This window comes from Chlorocebus sabaeus, unplaced genomic scaffold (genome assembly GCF_047675955.1).
Source record: "Chlorocebus sabaeus isolate Y175 unplaced genomic scaffold, mChlSab1.0.hap1 unalloc_scaffold_217, whole genome shotgun sequence".
NCBI lineage: Eukaryota > Metazoa > Chordata > Mammalia > Primates > Cercopithecidae > Chlorocebus > Chlorocebus sabaeus.
The window spans coordinates 358,813-377,215 of NW_027327501.1; the positions used below are offsets into that span (position 1 = coordinate 358,813).

The 18,403-nt window shown below is 52.6% G+C and overlaps 1 pseudogene; it reads left to right on the plus strand.

Annotated features, from left to right (window-relative positions):
• Positions 1–3,218: 3,218 nt before the first annotated feature.
• LOC140711136 (uncharacterized) lies at positions 3,219–10,163 on the plus strand (annotated as a pseudogene).
• Positions 10,164–18,403: the final 8,240 nt, after the last annotated feature.

An 18,403-nucleotide genomic window follows, 5' to 3' on the forward strand; every position in this document is an offset into this window, starting at 1 on the left:
CCCTAAAGGGCCCGTACCTATGCCAGAAACCACACCTGCAATGTATGTGGATTTATGAGGAGGTGCCGAGAAGGACCCATACCTGGTTTATGGTGAATCCGTGGATCTTGTCTCCTAGTTGATAGTGTAGAGCCCTCTCACAAGCCCGGTTACTGTTCCATCGCCACGCTCTGTGGTGTGCATGTCTAGACTAAAGGTCATCTAAGTTAGATGAGCTGCAGGAAAATTATCTGGCTAACATTATTCAGCCACATAGTGAAAATACTCTTACATGATAAAGATCATTAATTAGATAAAAATTAAATACTGCATCTTCCAAAATCTTGCACATTCCAGAAAACTAATTTCTGGTAAGACCCTTCCCATTTTAATGACCTTTTATCTTACCTAAAGCTTCAGTGTTGGAAACCTTTTCTTTATACATGTTCAAAAATAACTATAATACAATTATGGTTTAAATTCCCCTTAAGAAACTCTTAAACAAAAGGGCTTCTTTTCCTCACAGAATCCTCACAAGCCTTCAAAATATTGGAAGAAATTCACACTACAGTTAAATCCCATTACATGCCTACCGAATTGGTGAAAACTTTTTAAAAAGCCTAATATTACCAGGAGCTCTCACACACTGCTAGTCATACTGCTCTCATACTGCTACGTACACTGCTACCTGTCCCACAGGGAGTACAGAGTGGAACAACTTTGGAAAAACACTTGGCATTCTTTAGAAAGCTAAGCAGGCAGGGCATGGTGGTTCACACCTGTAATCCCAGCACTTTGGGAAGCCGAAGAGTTCCAGACCAGCCTGGCCAATATGGTGAAACCCAGTCTCTACTAAAAATACAAAAATTAGCCAGGCGTGGTGGCAGGTGCCTGTAGTCCCAGATACTTGGGAGGCTGAGGCAGGAGAATCGTTGAAACCGGGAAGCAGAGGTTGCAGTGGGCCGAGATCACGCCACTACACTCCAGCCTGGGCGTCAAAAAAAAAAAAAAAAAAAAATCTGAATACTGGAAATCCGTTCACCTCTTGGTCTACATCCTCCACACCTTACACTGCTGCACCAGCACTCACAGACAAGATTGTCAGCACAAACTCTGATAGTCCCAAACTCAACTCACCTGGAGGTGTAACGACAGCGAATGGATAAACTGCAGACTAATCATTCAATTAAAAAAAAAACTAACCAACAAAAGTGCCTACAACTGCATATAACAAAGATGAAGGTCACATAATGTTAAACAAAAGATACACACAATACAGTATTATCCTAAACAGGTATTATTCAAACAGGTAACAAGATACTGTCAGAATGCATAGAGATGGTAAAATATTTTTAAAAAGCAAGGACATTTCTGTATGATAGTGCTAATCTAAGCGGGAGGGAGAGGGTTATGAGCAGTTAGGGGAAATCTTCAGCTTGGTCATGCGGACACTTTTTTTTTTTTTTTTTGAGACAAGAGTCTTGCTCTGTTGCCCAGGCTAGAGTGCAGTGGTGCAATCTCGGCTCACTGCAACCTCCACCTCCTGGGTTCAAGCAATTCTCCTGCCTCAGCCTCCTGAGTGGCTGGGACGACAAGTGCTCACCACCACGCCCAGCTAATTTTTGTATTTTTAGTAGGGACGCGGTTTCACCATGTTGGCCAGGCTGGTCTTAAACTCCTGACTTCAAGTGGTCCGCCCGCCTTGGCCTCTCAACATGCTGCGGTTACCGGCGTGAGCCACCGCGCCCAACCTACTTCTTTTCTAATTATTCTCACCTGGATGAGATGGCTTACGCCTGTAAGCCCAGCAATGTGAGAGGCTGAGGAGGGGGATCACTTGAGCCCAGGAGTTCTAAACCAGCCTGGGCAACAGAGCAAGATCCCGTCTCTTCAAAAAAAAAAAAAAACACTTTATTTTCTCAAATTGTACTATATGTCTTACGGGCTTTTCTACATTAATATATCCCACCAAAATATTTTAAAGATATATACAGGGGAAAAGAAAACACCTATTCAGTCACTGTCAACATTATGAAGATATGCTGTAGTCAACATTTGCTTACTGATTTAGCAAATTTCAGAATTATGGGACAGAGACGCATTTTAAGAAGTTACTTATGAGCAAGGACATGATAGGAAACCCATGAGCGGTAAGGCCAGGGTCTCCCCCGAACTTTCCAGTAACCTGCTGCCAAACTCACGCCACGGACGCCCCGTGTCTCCCCCCGGCCTGGGCCGGCAGCGCTGAACTGTTACATTAAATACTGGCTCGTGGATTACCATGAGCACTAAACCGCTTCGTCAATTTTTTCCCCCATAAACTGAGTCGTTAAAAAACCAAAAAAAGTTAAATTCCGGGAGGCTTCAGTTCTCTGAACACAGCCGGACTTTAAGAGTGGGCTGTGGGCGCCTCGGGTCTCTTAAGGACTCGGCCTCCAACAAAAATGAACTAGGAGCAAAGACACCAGCGAGAACCGCAACTGCCGGCCCCATTTACTACCCCCATTAAAGCCCACTCCAAAGGAGGGCCCTGCCGGGAGCGCCACGGGCAGACCCGGCCCCCAGCCCGGGGCATCGGCCCCGGGGTCCTCCGGCCTCAGAACCCCGGATGTGGGAGCCCAAGGAAGGCCCCGGCAGGGCCTCGGGGTGCGGGGCGCCCACAGTGCGGGGAGCTGCAAGGCTTGGGCGCAGGGACCCCTACGTCTCCGGCCCGCCCTGGACCTTCCTCTCCCGGGAGCCAGCACGCCGAGCACTTCTAGCCGCCGACCGCAGCGCCTCACCCGCCGCTCAGCCGCCTCAGAGAACTCAACCCCCTCCGCGCGCCACAGCGCCACATGGCGTAAGACCAGCTCGGGGCTGGCGAGGGACCCCACTTAACGCGACGTAGGGCGTGGGGCGGGGCTTGCCGTGACGGCCACCACTCCTATTGGTCAGCGCGAACGGCAACGTCCTCTGCGATAGGCTGTAGATGAAAAGGGCGGGCCTCCACTGCTCTGGGACGGGCGGGAGGGCGGTGCAGAGGGCGATGGGCGGGAGGAGCGGGGCCGACATGCCGAAGGAGGCGGCAAGGGGAGAAGCGTGCTCACGGGTAAAAGGGGCGCGGCCGGCTTGACGAAAGGGGCGGGGTGGGGCCAGCAGCAGGATGTGGACAGTAGAAGGAGGGGGAAGTGGGCAAGGGAGAAGTGGGACGTGGCGAGAGGCGTGTCTATGCAGATGAGTGGGGCCTGGTGAAGGTCGGGGCTGCGCGGGTGAAAAGAGGGGCTCCTGGAGGGCGTAGTGCTATGTTGCGCGGGGCTGTGCAAGTGATGGGAGGAGCTTAGTAAGGGGTGGCTCTTTGCAGGTGAGGAGTGAAGCCTCGTAGGCGGGGATGAGCTGGGCCTTGGGGATGGGGCTTGCAGGCGATGGGGTGGAGCCAGTGGGGCGGGGCTGCAGGCAAGCTGAGCCTTGGGGGCGGGACTTGCAGCGAGAGGAGGGGCCTTGTGGGGGCAGGGCTGGCAGAAGAGGGTGGGGCTTGGTGATGGACCGGGCTGTTGGAGTGAGGGTAGTGGCCTGGTCGGGGGCTGCCGGAAGCTGGGCCAGGTGTACAATGGTAATCCTCTCTGGACTTCGTCATGTGGCTCAGGCTGTGCCTAGCAGGGAGGCCAGCCCGATCGAGCTGCCGTCTGCACCCTGAGAGTGAGGGCTCCTTCCCCCAGCGCGGGTTAAAGTAGGGAGGCCGGTCCCCATCGAGGGTGGGGTCTCCACCCTTCCATCCTGACAGCGAGGGCTCCTTTCCCCAGCGCGGGTTAAAGCACCGTGTGTCCACCTGTGCAGTGGCTGGTCCAAATGTGCCCTGGAGGGCAGAAACCCTGGGTCCTGCCGCTGGTCCGGGGCGTCTGCTTCCCCTTCCTGCAGTTCCTGGGAGGGTCTGTGTGTCCAGGGGGCTCTGATCCCTGCCTCAGGACCACGGGTGAGGGGTCAAGATCGCCCACTTTGGAGCTGGCCGGGATCTTGGTTCTTTGGATCCTCGCTGTGTGGCTCTGGAGCAGTTCTGTCCTCAGGAGAGGGATCCTCACAGCCGCCTCTTGGACCCTAAGGAGAATTAATAGGACGACCCCCGGGTAGCTGCTCGTGGCCCTGTGCGGAGCCAGTCCTGTGTCTCCACCAGTTCCTTCCCTCTGTGCTCCCCCACACTGTCACATCGCCAGCCTCTATTTCCTTTTCCTTGGACCCAGGCAGCGAATGCCCAGCTGGCCTTGGCAGCCCCTTCTCTAATCTATCCTCAAATCACTTCCTGATGGACAGCACTGACCAGCCATTGGCGTGACCAAAACCCCACAAAATAGAACCCAACTTTCCTATTAAGCCGTGCAGAGCTGTCCCAGCCCTACTTCCCACAGGCTGTCCTCATTCACCATGGGATCCGTGGTTCTCACCTGCGGCTGGGGGTGCCCCTGGCATCCAGTGGGGAGTGTCAGGGATGTCCCTCCAGGTCCAGTACAGTCTCCCAGCCGGTGGCCAGCAGACAGCAGCACCCAGCCTGATGTCCCTGTGGCTTCCGGTTCCCCGAGGCCAACTGTGCTTTGCTGCCTCTTCGTCCTGTCAGACGGCTGCCCTCTCTCCACTTCGCTGGTTAGCAGTGTTCCATCCATTAGAGCTCAAAGCACTGCCTCCCGGCAATGCATCCCCTTCTCCTGGCCTGCCCTCTGCCTGTGCCCCGCCGTCTGCGCCATGTCTTCGCGGGCCCATCAGAGCGAGGCTCCCAAAGAAACGGAGCGGTTCCTGTTTGTGTCTCTGTCCCACCTTCTCTGGACCTGGCACCGTGCCCTTTGCCGACAGAGGTCTTGGGTTGATTGTCAGCAAAGCAGACAATTTGTATGGCTCTAAATGGCTGTGAACATGCTTGATTGGGGTATTTTAAAAATAATTGTATATGTAAACATTTGAGTGTGACACAGGTGGATTTTTGGGCGAATGGTCTTGTTCTTCAGGGAATAACCAGAGGCCCATCCACAAGGACCATTTCTGGCTGATTTATGGAACGCTGTTCTACCTGGTTAATTTTGAATGTTATCTCAGCCTGGGAGGTAGCTCAGCATGTGACGAAGATCACTGGTTTGAATCCTAATCTGCTCCTTAGGAGCTGCACCTTCCATGCCTTCGTTTCTTCCTTGGTTAGGTAGGAAAGGTATGAGCTACCTCAGAGTTGTGAGTGAGGCCTGCATCGAGTGACCGCATTAAAGTGCCAAGAACTGCACCCGGAGGGTTGATATTTAAAGACCTTTAAACATTCCGATGCTGCATTTTAGTACCCGGGTAAAACAGCAAAGTTATGACAGATGCAGACACAGACCCTCGGTGAGGTGGGCAGCTGATGGCAGGGGGTGGATCACTGACCCTGTAACGAGGGCGTGGTCTGTTCGAGGCTGAACGAAGTGCACATCATTGCATGTACCACGGAGGTCCCTCTCGTGAAGTCCTGGAAGGGTCCATGTGGCTGAGCCGTGTGGTCTGTCCATGACGTCCGGCAGGAGCAGAGCTTTCGGGTGCAGCCTTGCTCTTGTGCGCACAGCCCTCAACGGTCTCAAAAGTCTGAGGCTTAAAGCAGGCTTGGGGTTTCCTTACACCTCCTGGACATCTAATTTGCCTGGCAAACATGTTTTTCTTGGGTGTAAAGGTGAAGGAGTGGGTGATTCTGGTGAAAGTGTACTAATTACTGCACTTCTGGGTCAGTGGCGCTTGGTTGAAGACACTATCTGCCCTGGATGGACATCTCTGGGGTGGTGAGAACCAGTGGCTGGATGTCGTGGGGTTGCCAGGAAGATGCTAGCTTTTTCCTTTTTCCTCAGTAACAACACCCTACTTTGTTTAGGGAAGCAGCACACCCAGCTGAAAATCCAATTCTCTTGCACGGCAGAGCGGCTGGTGACACAGGTCCAGATGCTGGGATGCTGATGGGGGGTCCTGGAGTGGGAGGTGTCAGGAGGCTTTCCCGACCCACAGCAGCCCTGGGCTCTTGTCCGGCCTTCTTGCCCGAGGCATGACCCCTGGAGGGAAAGCAGCTTCGGGGGCCCGAGGGCCAGAAGGCTGAGTCCTGGTGTGTGGGGCAGGCCTGGGCCAGGCTCCTCGGAGGATGTCACAGAGCTGCTGCCCATGAGGGGACCACCCACCTCTGAGCCCCATGCAGATTTTCCTCTGTAGCCGAGCGAAATCCTGGTACGGTGAGTGAGGCAGTCAGAGGCACCTTTTGTGGAAGGAGGACAAAGCTGGAGAGAAAGAGGTTTTCCTAAAGGCACAAGGCGCTGATACTGCATTAGGGATAATTCCTAGAAGTGTGGTTGCTGGTGGGTGGAAAACTGTAGCCAGAGAATAAGTGGGAATGGCCCTTGCTGGTATTTAACTGATTCGTTCACGGATGGTCTGAACAGTTCTAGTGAAAATAATATTTTGGACACAGATGTTTTCATCCTGCCTCACAAGCAGCATGACCGTGGGCTCTTCCATCCTTCCTGGGTGACAGTGAGGGTCTCAGGCCCTTCCGACCCTGTGTTAGCATTTCCCCAGGGTGTGTGTCCTGTCCTGAATAGGCTGGAATGCCTCTGGGTATAGCTGAGCCTCTTGAAAAGGGAAGAGTCATGTGACGTGCTCTGGGTGAACAGGAAAATGAGGGAGGACAGGGAGAGGGGCCCGGAGGTGAGGAGGATGGTGAGCAACACTGGGGACAGGGGACAGAGGGTAGCACCGGGGATGGGGGAACGGAGGGTAACTCTGGGAACAGGGCGGAGGGTAACACCGGGGACAGGGGATGGAGGGATGGAGGGTAACACCACTTCTCCAGGCTCCTTTGGGGGATGCTGCCGCCTCTCACACACCAGAGTGAAGTCAACAGGCTTCTGTCCCCAGGAGCCCCAGAGCCTGGCAGCTGGGATTGGCCCAGTATGAACCACCGTTCACTGGCTCTGCACCTTGGGACAGGCTCCCTGGTGTTTCCACCCTGTTTTCCCATCTGGACAGTGGAACCCTGAGTGTCCCCGTCACAGCTGTACCCAGAGCCCTGGACTCCAGCATGTCATAGGCACTCATTAGCGTTTCTTTTGTCGTGGTCCGCAGACGAAGTGGCTCTTTCTTTGTGTGTTCACAGCCCTCCTGCTCACTTTAGCTTCTGGGAACACTTTTTAACATAGCTTCGTATGTGGGGAGGACTCAAGTGATTAATTGAATGTTTTATCAGGTGCGGTTCTTCTGTTTCCTAGTTTTGACACTGGGAAACAATGTCCCCATTGGTGAATTTTCCAGGGACTCCTGTGGTCAGCCTCACGGTTTCACTCTGTCACTTTCTAATGCAGTACTCTTTGGGAGTCTTTTCAATTAAGCACCGTCATTTAAAAATAAGTTTTATAATATGCAGTTTCAGATTAATTCTTTACCTTTGTGTCTCAGGCAGTGGCTCCTCACCTGTGAGTCGTCAGAAAGTTTCACGCAGTTTTCCAGGGCGGCCTTTGCATTTACTGGAACTATTAAGAGCTCCTTCCTGCTTCCCGTGATTGACACGCAGTGCACGTGAGGCCGTGCGTGGCTTAGCGTCTTCTGAGGGTTTACAGGGCACTTTCTGTTCTTCCCCACGCCGGCTCTGCTGTGCCGAGTATTCGCTGCGGGCAACGGTCACACTGTCTGGCACAGGCCACCGGGCAGACTTCACGTAGTGAAGCCTGCAGAATGGCAGAGCCCGGCCTCCTCGCCGCCCTTCACAGGGAGCAGAAAGCGCAAGCCTGTGATCAGAGCTGTGCTAGCCCAGAAAGCCTCCGAACAGGTTGAATTGAGGAATCGGCTCCTACCAACTGCCCATGTTTAGGATGTGTTTGAGTGTTTGTGATTTTTCCTGCACTGAAGCTACTGGGCTGGCTCTGAGTCACCGTCACGGGACTTCACTTGCCCCCAACGGGAAGCGGCGGGGGTGGAGGGCCGCACAGAGGCTTGCCGCCGTGATAATGAAGGGCTTGTCGCCTCTTGGGACAGCGAGTTCAAGCTCTTCGTAATTGTCAGCGTAAAGAGTGACCCGCTGAGGACACGGCTATAATTCAGGGTGGCATGGTTGATTGTCATCGTTGATATCAGGTGCCTGCCTCTAAAATGACGGTACCCGTAGTGCGGCTCCAGGAGGGCAGCTCCTGCCAAACACACGTGCTCCTGGGCCCCTGCAACCAAGCTCGTGCTGCCAGCCACGCCTGCAGCTGTGGGTGCAGCGGGATCTTCATGGCACTGAGCGCCTCCGTCCTTTGCTTGTGAGGCCCAGCCCTCCGTCCCACCTGGTCCCCAGTGCGGCTCCTCCCTGGGTTCTCCCAGCCCCGTGCAGACCTCCGTCTTCACAGCTTCCCTAGTTTTCTCGTGGGCGCCCCAGGTGGGTGCCTGGGCAAGGTTCTTGTGTTAGTCGAGTTCTCTCCAGCCTTCCCTGGCTTGTGGCAACAGCAGGTCCCTTCAGATGAGTCAGCCAGCTGTGTGCCTGCATGTTCAGGATACCTATTAGGGGCCTTTCTCAGGTCAGAGCAAGACGGACTCTCACCTCCTCCGTGGAACTTTGGAGCCCGCCCTGGAGAGACTCCAGCCACGTCCAGAGGGGCCGCCCAGGTCCCCGCTGTCTGGTGGGAGTGACTTCTGAGCCACTCGAGGCCCCACTTTGTGTTCCTGCACCCCACAAAGCCACTTAAAGCGTCATGTTCTGATGCCGTGTGCCTCTGGAGTGTGGCACACAAGCCTGGACGGGGATCTGAGCGGTCGCTGCCTTCCTCAGGCTGCGCTTGTGTTTTGGGTCCCCTGGAGCACTCGTGGCTGTGATTCTCACCGCTGTCTGGGCTCCCCTAGACAGTCTCACCCGCAGCCTGAGGGCCACATCGGCAGCCACTGAGGAGCCGGCAGGTCCGGCGTTGGTCTCACTCAGTCCTTCTCGACTTTGGTGACAGAGGAGACAGCAAAGCTTCAGCTGGGAGCCCCAGGCCTTCTCTGCTTGGGGCCTTGGAACTGAGATAGCACAGATCCTGCCATCCACATGCTGGGGGCCCCGCTGTGCCGCTCCCTCCTCTGGTCAGGGGCCGCGCCCTTGGGTTGGGCAGCTCCGGGTCCTCGCACTCAGGGGCTCAGGGTGGGTGTTGGATGCAGAGAGGAGAAGGGCGGCGGTTTGAGCCCAACTGTGTTGGTTTCATCTTCTGCCTTTTGTCCCTAAGTACCTTTGCAAAGTTTTCCAAATGAAAACTCAGAAGGTAATTTTAATGACTGGAATCTGTGAATTCCATGGAAGCCAAGTCTGTCCACCTCTTTCAGCCACCTCACTTCTCCCCATTGGGGCTGATTTTGGCAGCATTCATAGGGGCAGGGACGCAAGGGGTGGTGGCCAGCCCTCAACCCTGCATTCCTCCCCTCCTCCCCTCAGCACCACAGCATTTCGGTGTCATCCCCTTCCCTGCACGCGTCCTCATGAAAACCAAGTGTGGCTGGAGGGAGACGCCTGAGCCCGCTCCCGTGACCTTCCCGGCCAGCTCGGCTGCAGCGGCCCCTCGGCAGGCATCTGTCTGGTGCTGCCTCCGTGCTCCTCCCGTCACCTGACGCTCGTGCTCCTGAATCTTCACGCGTGTGCTCCGTGCAGCCACGTCACAGGCTCCCTGGAAATGGAGACAGTGTCTCACGCCGGTCAGAATGCTCTTCTCTGTCCACTGAATAGTCCAACACGGAATCATTCCTCTATTATTATTTATGCTTTGTTATGTAGAACTGGAATGAAGAAAAAGTGAATTTAGACATTACAGCCCTCAGGTTGAAGCTGGGTAATTGCATTAGGGAATTAAATGAGAGCATTTGAGCTTCTTGAGTCCTAATTCTACATCTTCGTATCCCCATTACCCCCTACCCAGTGTCTAACACAGCTCTTGGTCTAGGATTTTCTTGATAAATGCTTATTGAATTGAACTGGACTGAGTTTAACATTCCCACCCAGAGTTAGAAGCCAGTCCCTGAGCAAATTGCATTGAGAACGTGAGTTTGACGTTACTGTGGTAAGGGGTATCCTACACAACATAATTCCTAGTCAATATCAGGTATTTAGTCAAATAGACTTAAGTATAGAGAGGCATTGGCCCATCTGGCAAAAGGGCAAGGCACGGTGCTTTAGATCCAGGTCCACAATATCAACTATGAAAATAAAATGTTGTCAACTCCAATTACAGCCCTGTCCTCAGCTGGTCACTGTTTACACTAACAATTATAAACAGCTTGAACTTGCTGTCCTGAGAGGCAACACACCCTCCATTCTCTCTGCAGTGCAGCTGCCTTGGTGGATGGAACATGCCCCTCCTCCCTCCCTCCCTCCCTCCCTCCCCCCCTTTCTCCCTCCCTTCCCTTCCTATCTCCCTCCCTACCCCTCCTCTCTCCCTCCCTACCCCCTCCTCTCTCTCTCCCTCCCCCTCCTCTCTCCCTCCCTCCCCCCTCCTCTCTCCCTCCCTCCCCCCTCCTTCTTCCTGTCTTCTCTCACCTTTCTCCCTCCACCTTCTCTCCTGGGTGAGGCACAGAAGAGAAGAGACCTCAGGAATCTTCTGCTTCATCCAAGCAGCTTGGGGGCAACATCAACAGCTGCAATTTGGCTGTCCCAGCAGGTGCCTCAGGGCAGCCTTTCTAATGGGAATCCTGGAATCATGTCTTTCCTTAATGTGTCCTAAAGGCTGGAGGACATGAAGTGAAACAATGCTCCATGCTCAGTCCTGTGATTTTGTGTATTTATTGGACTTACTTTGAAATTAAACTAAATGATACCCAAGGTAGAGCATTAAAAAAAGAAAAAACAGGCTACAGTGTTTGAAAAACAAACAAAATCATTTGGTTTGTTGGTTCTTAGACCTTCACAGGCTCCTAGGTCACACGTTTCAGTTTCTCAGTGAGTGACATTCTCTCCGGAAGCTGTGTCAGCCTCTTGTTTAATGATATCAGCCACAGCAGAAAGAAGCACTCCATAGGCCCCGTGCTCAGCACCTTGGCATGAGCTCCTGCCATCTTCTGTTCATGCTCATCACAGCTCTGTGCAGTGGGCGTCCTCCTGATCCATATGGGAGGATGGAGGATGGAGGCAGAAGGGTGAGTGACAGCAGGATCACATGAGGGGTGTCTCCCGAGGTAGGGAGGGGAGCCGGCCCAGGACCTCAGTGCCCATTGCGTCTTTCCTCCTCCTCTTCTGCCTCTCCGTGACTGTTTAATTCAGACTGCAGGGACAGATGTGAGTATGTGCAGAGCGTGTGTGCACCCCTGGGGGTGCGTGCTTATATTGGCAGGAAGGGGTGTGAGCATGTACAGAGCGTGTGTGCACACCTTGGGGATGTGTGCTGGCATTGGCAGGGACAGATGTGTACAGAGCATGTGTGCACACCTCGGGGGTGTGTACTGTTGTCATGGACAGACGTGAGCGTGTACAGAGTGTGTTTGCACCCCCGGGGGTGTGTGCTGGTGTTGGCGGGGACAGATGTGTACAGAGCGTGTGTGCACACCTGGGGGTGTGTACTGGTATTGGCATGGACAGACATGAGCGTGTACAGAGCATGGGTGCACACCTGGGGGTATGTGCTTATGTTGTTTTGTAAGCGGAAAATATGTGGCCCATTGCGTCAGGCGGGATTGCGCCCATGCTGAGTCTGTCAGTAGCCCTTAGGTTGGGGTCTCCATCTCCCCAGATAGCACTGGAGTGTCTTGAGGTTTCAGATTCTTCCTCTCTGGGTACTTGGGCCTCCTCAGGACCAAACATCAGAACCAGCCAACTGCAAACTACAAGAACGTTCAAATACATCTTCAGTAGGAAAAACAAAAGCAACTGGAATAATTTTCCAACATGACCCTGTGGTTAAGCCGTTAGATACTCCAGCCAACAGATTGAGTCACTTTAAAATTCACACCATTTAAAATGGTTGTGAGAGTTGCAGAACTTTACTTCTAAACTTTGAAATAATTGAAGCGTTCTACTCCACTTGCTTACAACCTAGGGTTGGGGATAACTTTCAGTCCAAAGTAGCAACCTTCTAAATCCAGCTTAGATGTGAGGCTCCCACTGACACCGGAAGAGACAGTGGCCCTTGTTTATTCTCCTGTGTTCAGATACTTTGTCATTTCTTTTGTATCCTGATCATCACTTCTGCTTTTCCAATTCAAACTAAAGGGAGTTTAGTTCTGTTTTGGAGAAGCTGTAGTTAGTGGTTTCTTTTCATGGTTTGCTTAATCTCTTCAGTCTGGTGCTTGCATTTACCCAAATGGACTTTTCTTTAGTACAACAGTGCCGTAGCCCAGGGCTTCTCCCTCCATATCTGCTCCCCAGGAGGCCCCCTAGAAATGAGTGCTGGAGATCCAGCCCCTCTCCGTGTGCTGTTTTCTTTGAGTCCAACGTAGGTTTGGCTCAGAGAAGAAAACGGGCCTCCAGGTTAGGTGCCTCTGATTGCTTGCTTGTGAAATGTTTAATGATAAGGCGCCTTCCAAACTAATTTTACACATTGATAGCTGTAGCTTGAAGTATCACTGCAGTCATAAGAACAAGAACACTCCCATAAAGTAGATAGGCAGAAAAAGCCATAACAGTTTAATAAAGTGCAAATAAAATGGTGTTGTAAGAATGTACAGTGGGAAATGCTCTCAGTCCAGATAGATCGGCTGTGGCGTCCTCCTGTAAATACATTCAGCCACATGTGGCCCTGATCGCAATCACTACTGTGAATTGTGATCCGGAATGTTCTTGGGGTCCGATGCCTGGGCTGTGCCAGCAGCTGAGTCTGATTGGGCATCACGGCGGCGATGTGCTTAGCGCGGCCAGCTGGGCTGAGGGGTGGACACCCGTGCAGTCGCCACGTGCAGACGTTATTCTGGTGATGGGGTTGCACGCGGAGCGGCTTGTCCACCTGGGCTACTTAAAGTACCGGGAACTGAACCACGGGCGGGTGCGTCCCAACATAGGAGCTGCCTTTTTTTTTTTTTTTTTTTTTTTTTTTTTTTTTTTTTTTTTTTTTTTAAATCCAGGGCCCTCTGGCTCTGCAGACCCTGGCCGCCGGTCCCTGAGCCCATGGGGAGGCACCGGAGGGCTCTGCTGGGCCATGGAGGTCCCCGAACAGGTGGTCGCTCATTGCTTGTGCAGTGGTCCATGGCCTGTGAGTTTATTCCCGGCGTCTGTGTGGGTGAGGTTAACCAGTTCACAGCTGGGCACTTACCCCTTACACAGGTGACACTAGTTAAAGTGGAATCTATACTAGCTCGCACGGGAGTGCGTGAGATGCTGGGAGGTTGTGGAGGCTTGGCCATAGCACTGGAGCCTGGGTTCCTGACGTTCTGCGTCTTCCTGTTGGGCCATCAGGGCTGTTGTGGGTTCTGAAGACTGGTGGGTGCCATATGGACCAGGGGATGTGTGAAGCCTCTAGAGGCCACAGGAGGGAAGGAGATGTTCGCTTCCCCCAGAGCCAGCCCTGCTGACACCTGGGCGTTAGCTGGTGGGACCTGTTTTGGACTCCAGCTTCCAGAAATGTGAGAAAATAAGTCAGTGTTTAGGGCGCTAAATTTGGGGTGATTTAGTGGAGAAATAGAAAACTAGCCTACAAAGGTGCACGCATTGAAATGTGCTCTGTCCAGGTGTTCAGAGTGGCTTGAGGGGGATGGCATCAGGGTTCTGGGAACTGTGCAGTTTTACTGAAGGAAGGGGGCTTGCCACGCCTTTCCTCATGTAACTGAAGGTATGTATGCCTGCCACACCGCCCAGGAGACGGGGACTAGAATTCTGACTTTATTTTATTTTTTTATTTTTTTGAGATAGAGTCTCGCTCTGTTGCCCAGGCTGGAGTGCAGTGCCCGGATCTTGGGTTTATACCATTCCCCTGCCTCAGCCTCCCAAGTAGCTGGGACTACAGACGCCCACCACCACGCTTGGCTAATATTTTGTATTTTTTAGTAGAGATGGGGTTTCACCGTGTTAGCCAGGATGGTCTCGATCTCCTGACCTCGTGATCCACCCGTCTTGGCCTCCCAAAGTGCTGGGATTACAGGCTTGAGCCACTGCGCCCGGCTTCTGACTTTATTTCTTATGGGAACCAAGCCACAGTCAGAAAACGGTGAGGGCTGAAAGGAGCTTCCTACAGCCTGAACTGGGAAAAGAAATCGCAAGTAGTTTGTGTTTTTCTACACAGACCTGTCCTTTCAGATTTTGTTAAGTTCTGGAAAAAGGGAGAAGCCAGGCACACCTCGGGGAGGGACAGTGTTTCTGCAGGTGGTGCGGCTTCAGCCTGAACATGGCCGTGTGGTTGGGAGGCTCAGAAACTGCCCTCCAAGGGCACTCATCTGTTCCTTATTGCACTAATACCGCGTTTACAGAAATCCACAGAAATTACAGAGCAGTGCGGGAGGTCTCTGGATGGGTTTGTGTGGGCTGAGGTCACGGGGTGTTGTCCCAAGTGCTTATCCTGATCTGGCAGAGGCTCTGTTCCGAAATAATTATTCCACAGTTTCAGAGCCTGTATCTGAGGGATAAACTTTTAACTTTGTTGCATAAAAGCAAACAAAGTATGTTTTTGAGGGTCTAAAAATCCATTTAGTAGTCATAGCTGTAAACTCAAATATGGGGCTTTGGGATGGAGTGAAAACCACCATCACCTGGCGTGGACGCTGCGTGGTAGTTTTAGCGTGGTGGCCTGCTCGTGCCTTGAGCTCCATCTGCAGTGTGAGCAACAGCTGTGCATTTGAGAAATGTGGGCAGGTCAGCTTGCTCCTCCAGGGGCCTACGGGCGTCCGGGTGAGGGGCCTGGGATGAGGCCATGTCAGTGGGAAGGAGCTTGGTTGTGTCAGCCGATGTCTGCCTCTACAGGCCCACAAGCCAGCCAGAACCCAGTTTTCCTTTGGTCATCTAATGTCAGAAAAAAAACCTGTTAGAGATTCTCATAATTTATATTAATCATTTGACCATGCATAAAATGTTATAAATGCATGAGGCTTTACAACTTCGCAGATGTGTAACTCACATGTTATGATTGAATCAAACTGTTGAAGATACTTGTTTCACTTGAAGGTGTTTAGCATTTTATGTGCAAACCAAATGCCACTAGCATTTTGAAAGAGTATTTTGGAATTTTAAACAGTGGGACAGTGCTGTGTCTCTGGGATGCTGGTGAGGTGGACATGATCTCAAGCTCTTGGAGCTTGCAAGCAAGCAGGATTCCTAAATTGTCACACCTGCAGTGCTGGAAGTCAAAGTGGGTTTCTGTAAACGAGGTATTAGTGCAATAAGGAACAGATGAGTGCCCTTGGAGGGCAGTTTCTGAGCCTCCCAGACACCTAGGAAGAAGCCGGGGTGGGGGAAGTTACATACCAGAACCTGGATGGTGGAGCCGGGTTTGCTGGTGGCCCTGCATGGCAGGTCATTACGTGCAATAAGGAACAGGTGACTGCCCTTGAGGGCGGTTTCTTGGCCCCCTTCAGAACCGCAAGTGGAAGACGCCCCAAGGTGGGGGTTCGGTTATCCACAGGAGCCTGGATGGTGGAGCCGGGTTTGCTGGTGGACCTGCGTGACACGTCATTACGTGCAATAAGGAACAGGTGAGTGCCCTTGAGGGCGGTTTCTCGGCCCCCTTTGGAACCGCAAGTAGAAGACGCCCCAAGGTGAGGGTTCGGTTATCCACAGGAGCCTGGATAGTGGGGCTGGGTTTGCTGGTGGCTGCTGCGCGGCAGGTCACTGTGTGGAGTGATGGGAGGTGAGTGGCGTGGGAATAGAGGACGCACCCTCCACAGCTACTGGTGGGAGTTGGCTCTGGTAGCAGAGGGGGCATAGAGGGATTCCCATCAGGGTCAACGCGGCTGGGGTCCCACGTGTGCTGGACGCCGAGGTGTGGCTATATGTGATCTCAGTCTCCACAGCCGCCCTGGGAAGTGGGTTCAGTTCCTTCCCATCTCACATTTGAGAAATCTCGGGCTCATATCACAGCTGGGTAGGGTGGAACTAATGTCTCAGGCAGGATGTTGGCCCCAGAGCCCAGCTCTTACACCCCCGTGCTATTTTCAGTTCACCAAGCTTGTAGAGAGGTGTAAGGTGGTGGGGGGCAGCTGAGAAACCAACACAATAGAGGGGAGCAGGAGACAGGCAGTGCTTGGGAGGTCTGGGTGTGGGGGGCACCTCTGGGCCTGTGAACCCCGTTCTGTGCTCCTGGCTTGCCCAACTTTGACCCTCAGCCACATGCTGCACGCTTTAGGTGAAAGCTCAGTCCCTCGAGTGGTGCAGGCATCTTTTCTCCCTGGTTTTGCCTCTCCTTAAATCACGGAGTCTCTGGGGATGGCGGGGTGGTTGGTGGCCTATGGGATTTGCCCTCCACCTCCCCATCCTTGTCCTGTCTGACCTGTTACCTGGATGTGTCTCTTCAGAGCCTGCAAATCAGTGGAGACCATGGCAGCCTCTCGCTGACCGGCCTCTCAAACTTTTTTATTCATCAGAATCATATTAAATGCTGATTCCTAGGCACCCCATTAGACTCTATGCCTGCCTGGCATGGGTACTTTGAGGAAGGTAGAGGGTTGCTGGGCTGTTCGAGGAGGGAATTTGCATTTGTAGAATGTCCACTGTGGTCCTTCCAGCACTCGACTTTCCATGCACACGTGGCATTAAACCTGGAGTCCTCTGGGTGCTGTGCTGGTGAGGAAGCCCCAGCTGGATGAGGGGCTGCTGAGGCTCGGACTTGATTGCTGGGCTGGGGGCTGCGGGCTTGTTCTCTTCAGTGGGCCTGCTGATGGGATGCCCTGAGAAGTCCTGTGCACTCGGGAAGGTGCAGAGACAGGCTCAGGAAATACAGACCATGGATTTAAAAATGCCTATTGGAAAATCTTTTATGAGCAAAGTAATTTGCATCTAACTGTAGACAATCATTGCTTGAATAATTGGTTTGTTTACAAAATTGGTCCTATGAACAGATTAAAGTTTTCATTCATGCCTTTTCTATAACGTAAATAGGAGCTATTACCGCAACCTAAATTAGCTTTAAATTTTGTATCAGATTGCAGTCCAGATATAAAATGGAGGAATTTAGTACTTGGAACCCAGAGTGAAGAGAACAGAATGACTTTGGTTTCTCAAAAGCGTGTGATTTGAGGGAGTGACCTGGGATGAAGAGAAGTGGCTGGAGTCATTACACTCAATGAGGTGATCTGCCCCAGCCTTTCTCCATTGTCTTCTGGATAAAAGGGCGATAAATATGTAAAAATTCAGCATTGAGTTAGTCTCTGCCCTGAGCTTCTCATACGGTCATTAATGTGATGGGGCTGTATCTGTGAAGCCTCCATACAGGTACAAAGGAATTAGGCTAGAGTACGGTGGCCTGCGACCTGTGGCATCTGGGCCGTGTGTCATTTCTTAAAGCCCTTTTGGGTGAAATGACAGTCGCAATGTCTGTTGTTCGGAGAAGTGTAATCTCACGTATGAGATGCAGGTTTTAAACACCAAAACCAGGAAGATTGGTGGGAGTGGCTGTCTTCCAAGTGGTTTTCTGTGCTGCCATGGATGAGGCGTGGATGTGTCATCCGTTGGTGAGGTCCACTGGTGGAGGGGCTAAGCAAACCCGGGGGTGTGTGTGTGTGAAGCTACATCTCTTCTGGCATCCCAAGTAAATAGACATTTTGTAAAACTTGTGAATTTGTCCCTGAGTGTTGAAGTCTGGTGCAGTGTCTTGAGCCCTCTTCTGCACTGAGGGAGAGTGACTGTAAATGACCGATTCCTCAGTGGTGAAAGTTCAAATTTAGCTTCCCTGAGGAAGCCAGACCTCAGTCACCCATGTCTCCATTGTAAACACTGCAGCCCCTACACGGGTGGCTGCAAGTTTCCAGGCTCTCCTTGGAGAAGCAGCCGTGCGGTGCTTGGTGATCTGATAACATCAGCCACCTTCTGTCTCCTGTCTAATCACGGTACAAATGGTTCTCCTACAAGGAAATGGATCTGGTTTCTTCCCCGATCGTTGGAAGAAGCAGCCCACCTAGGGACTGCACCATCCTCTGCACTTTCACAGCGAAGCCTGTGTCTGTCTCCGAGGCGTGTCATGTGTGTCCTGGGAATCGCGGGAATTGCCTCCTTAATTCTTCCTGCTTTTGAGGGCTCAGGCAGCTCTGCCTATTTCACCCGGATGAGCAGCGGGTAGTCTCTGGCTGCTGTGGGACCAGGGCTTGTGTTTCACCCGGGACGAGCAGCGGGTGGTCTCTGGCTGCTGTGGGCCTAGGGCTTGGGTTGCGTCATCACATCCGGTGGCCTGTCCAGGTGGGCATCATTGTCTTTTGCCTCTTGGCTGAGGCAGCTGTGATGCCATGGGGGTCATGCTTGTGTCAGGGCCAATCCATTTCTTCCTGTGCACACCTCTCCTGCTGGAGTGCCTTTCCTTATGATGACGTGTTGAATTAGCATGGAGAATGCAGAGAGGCT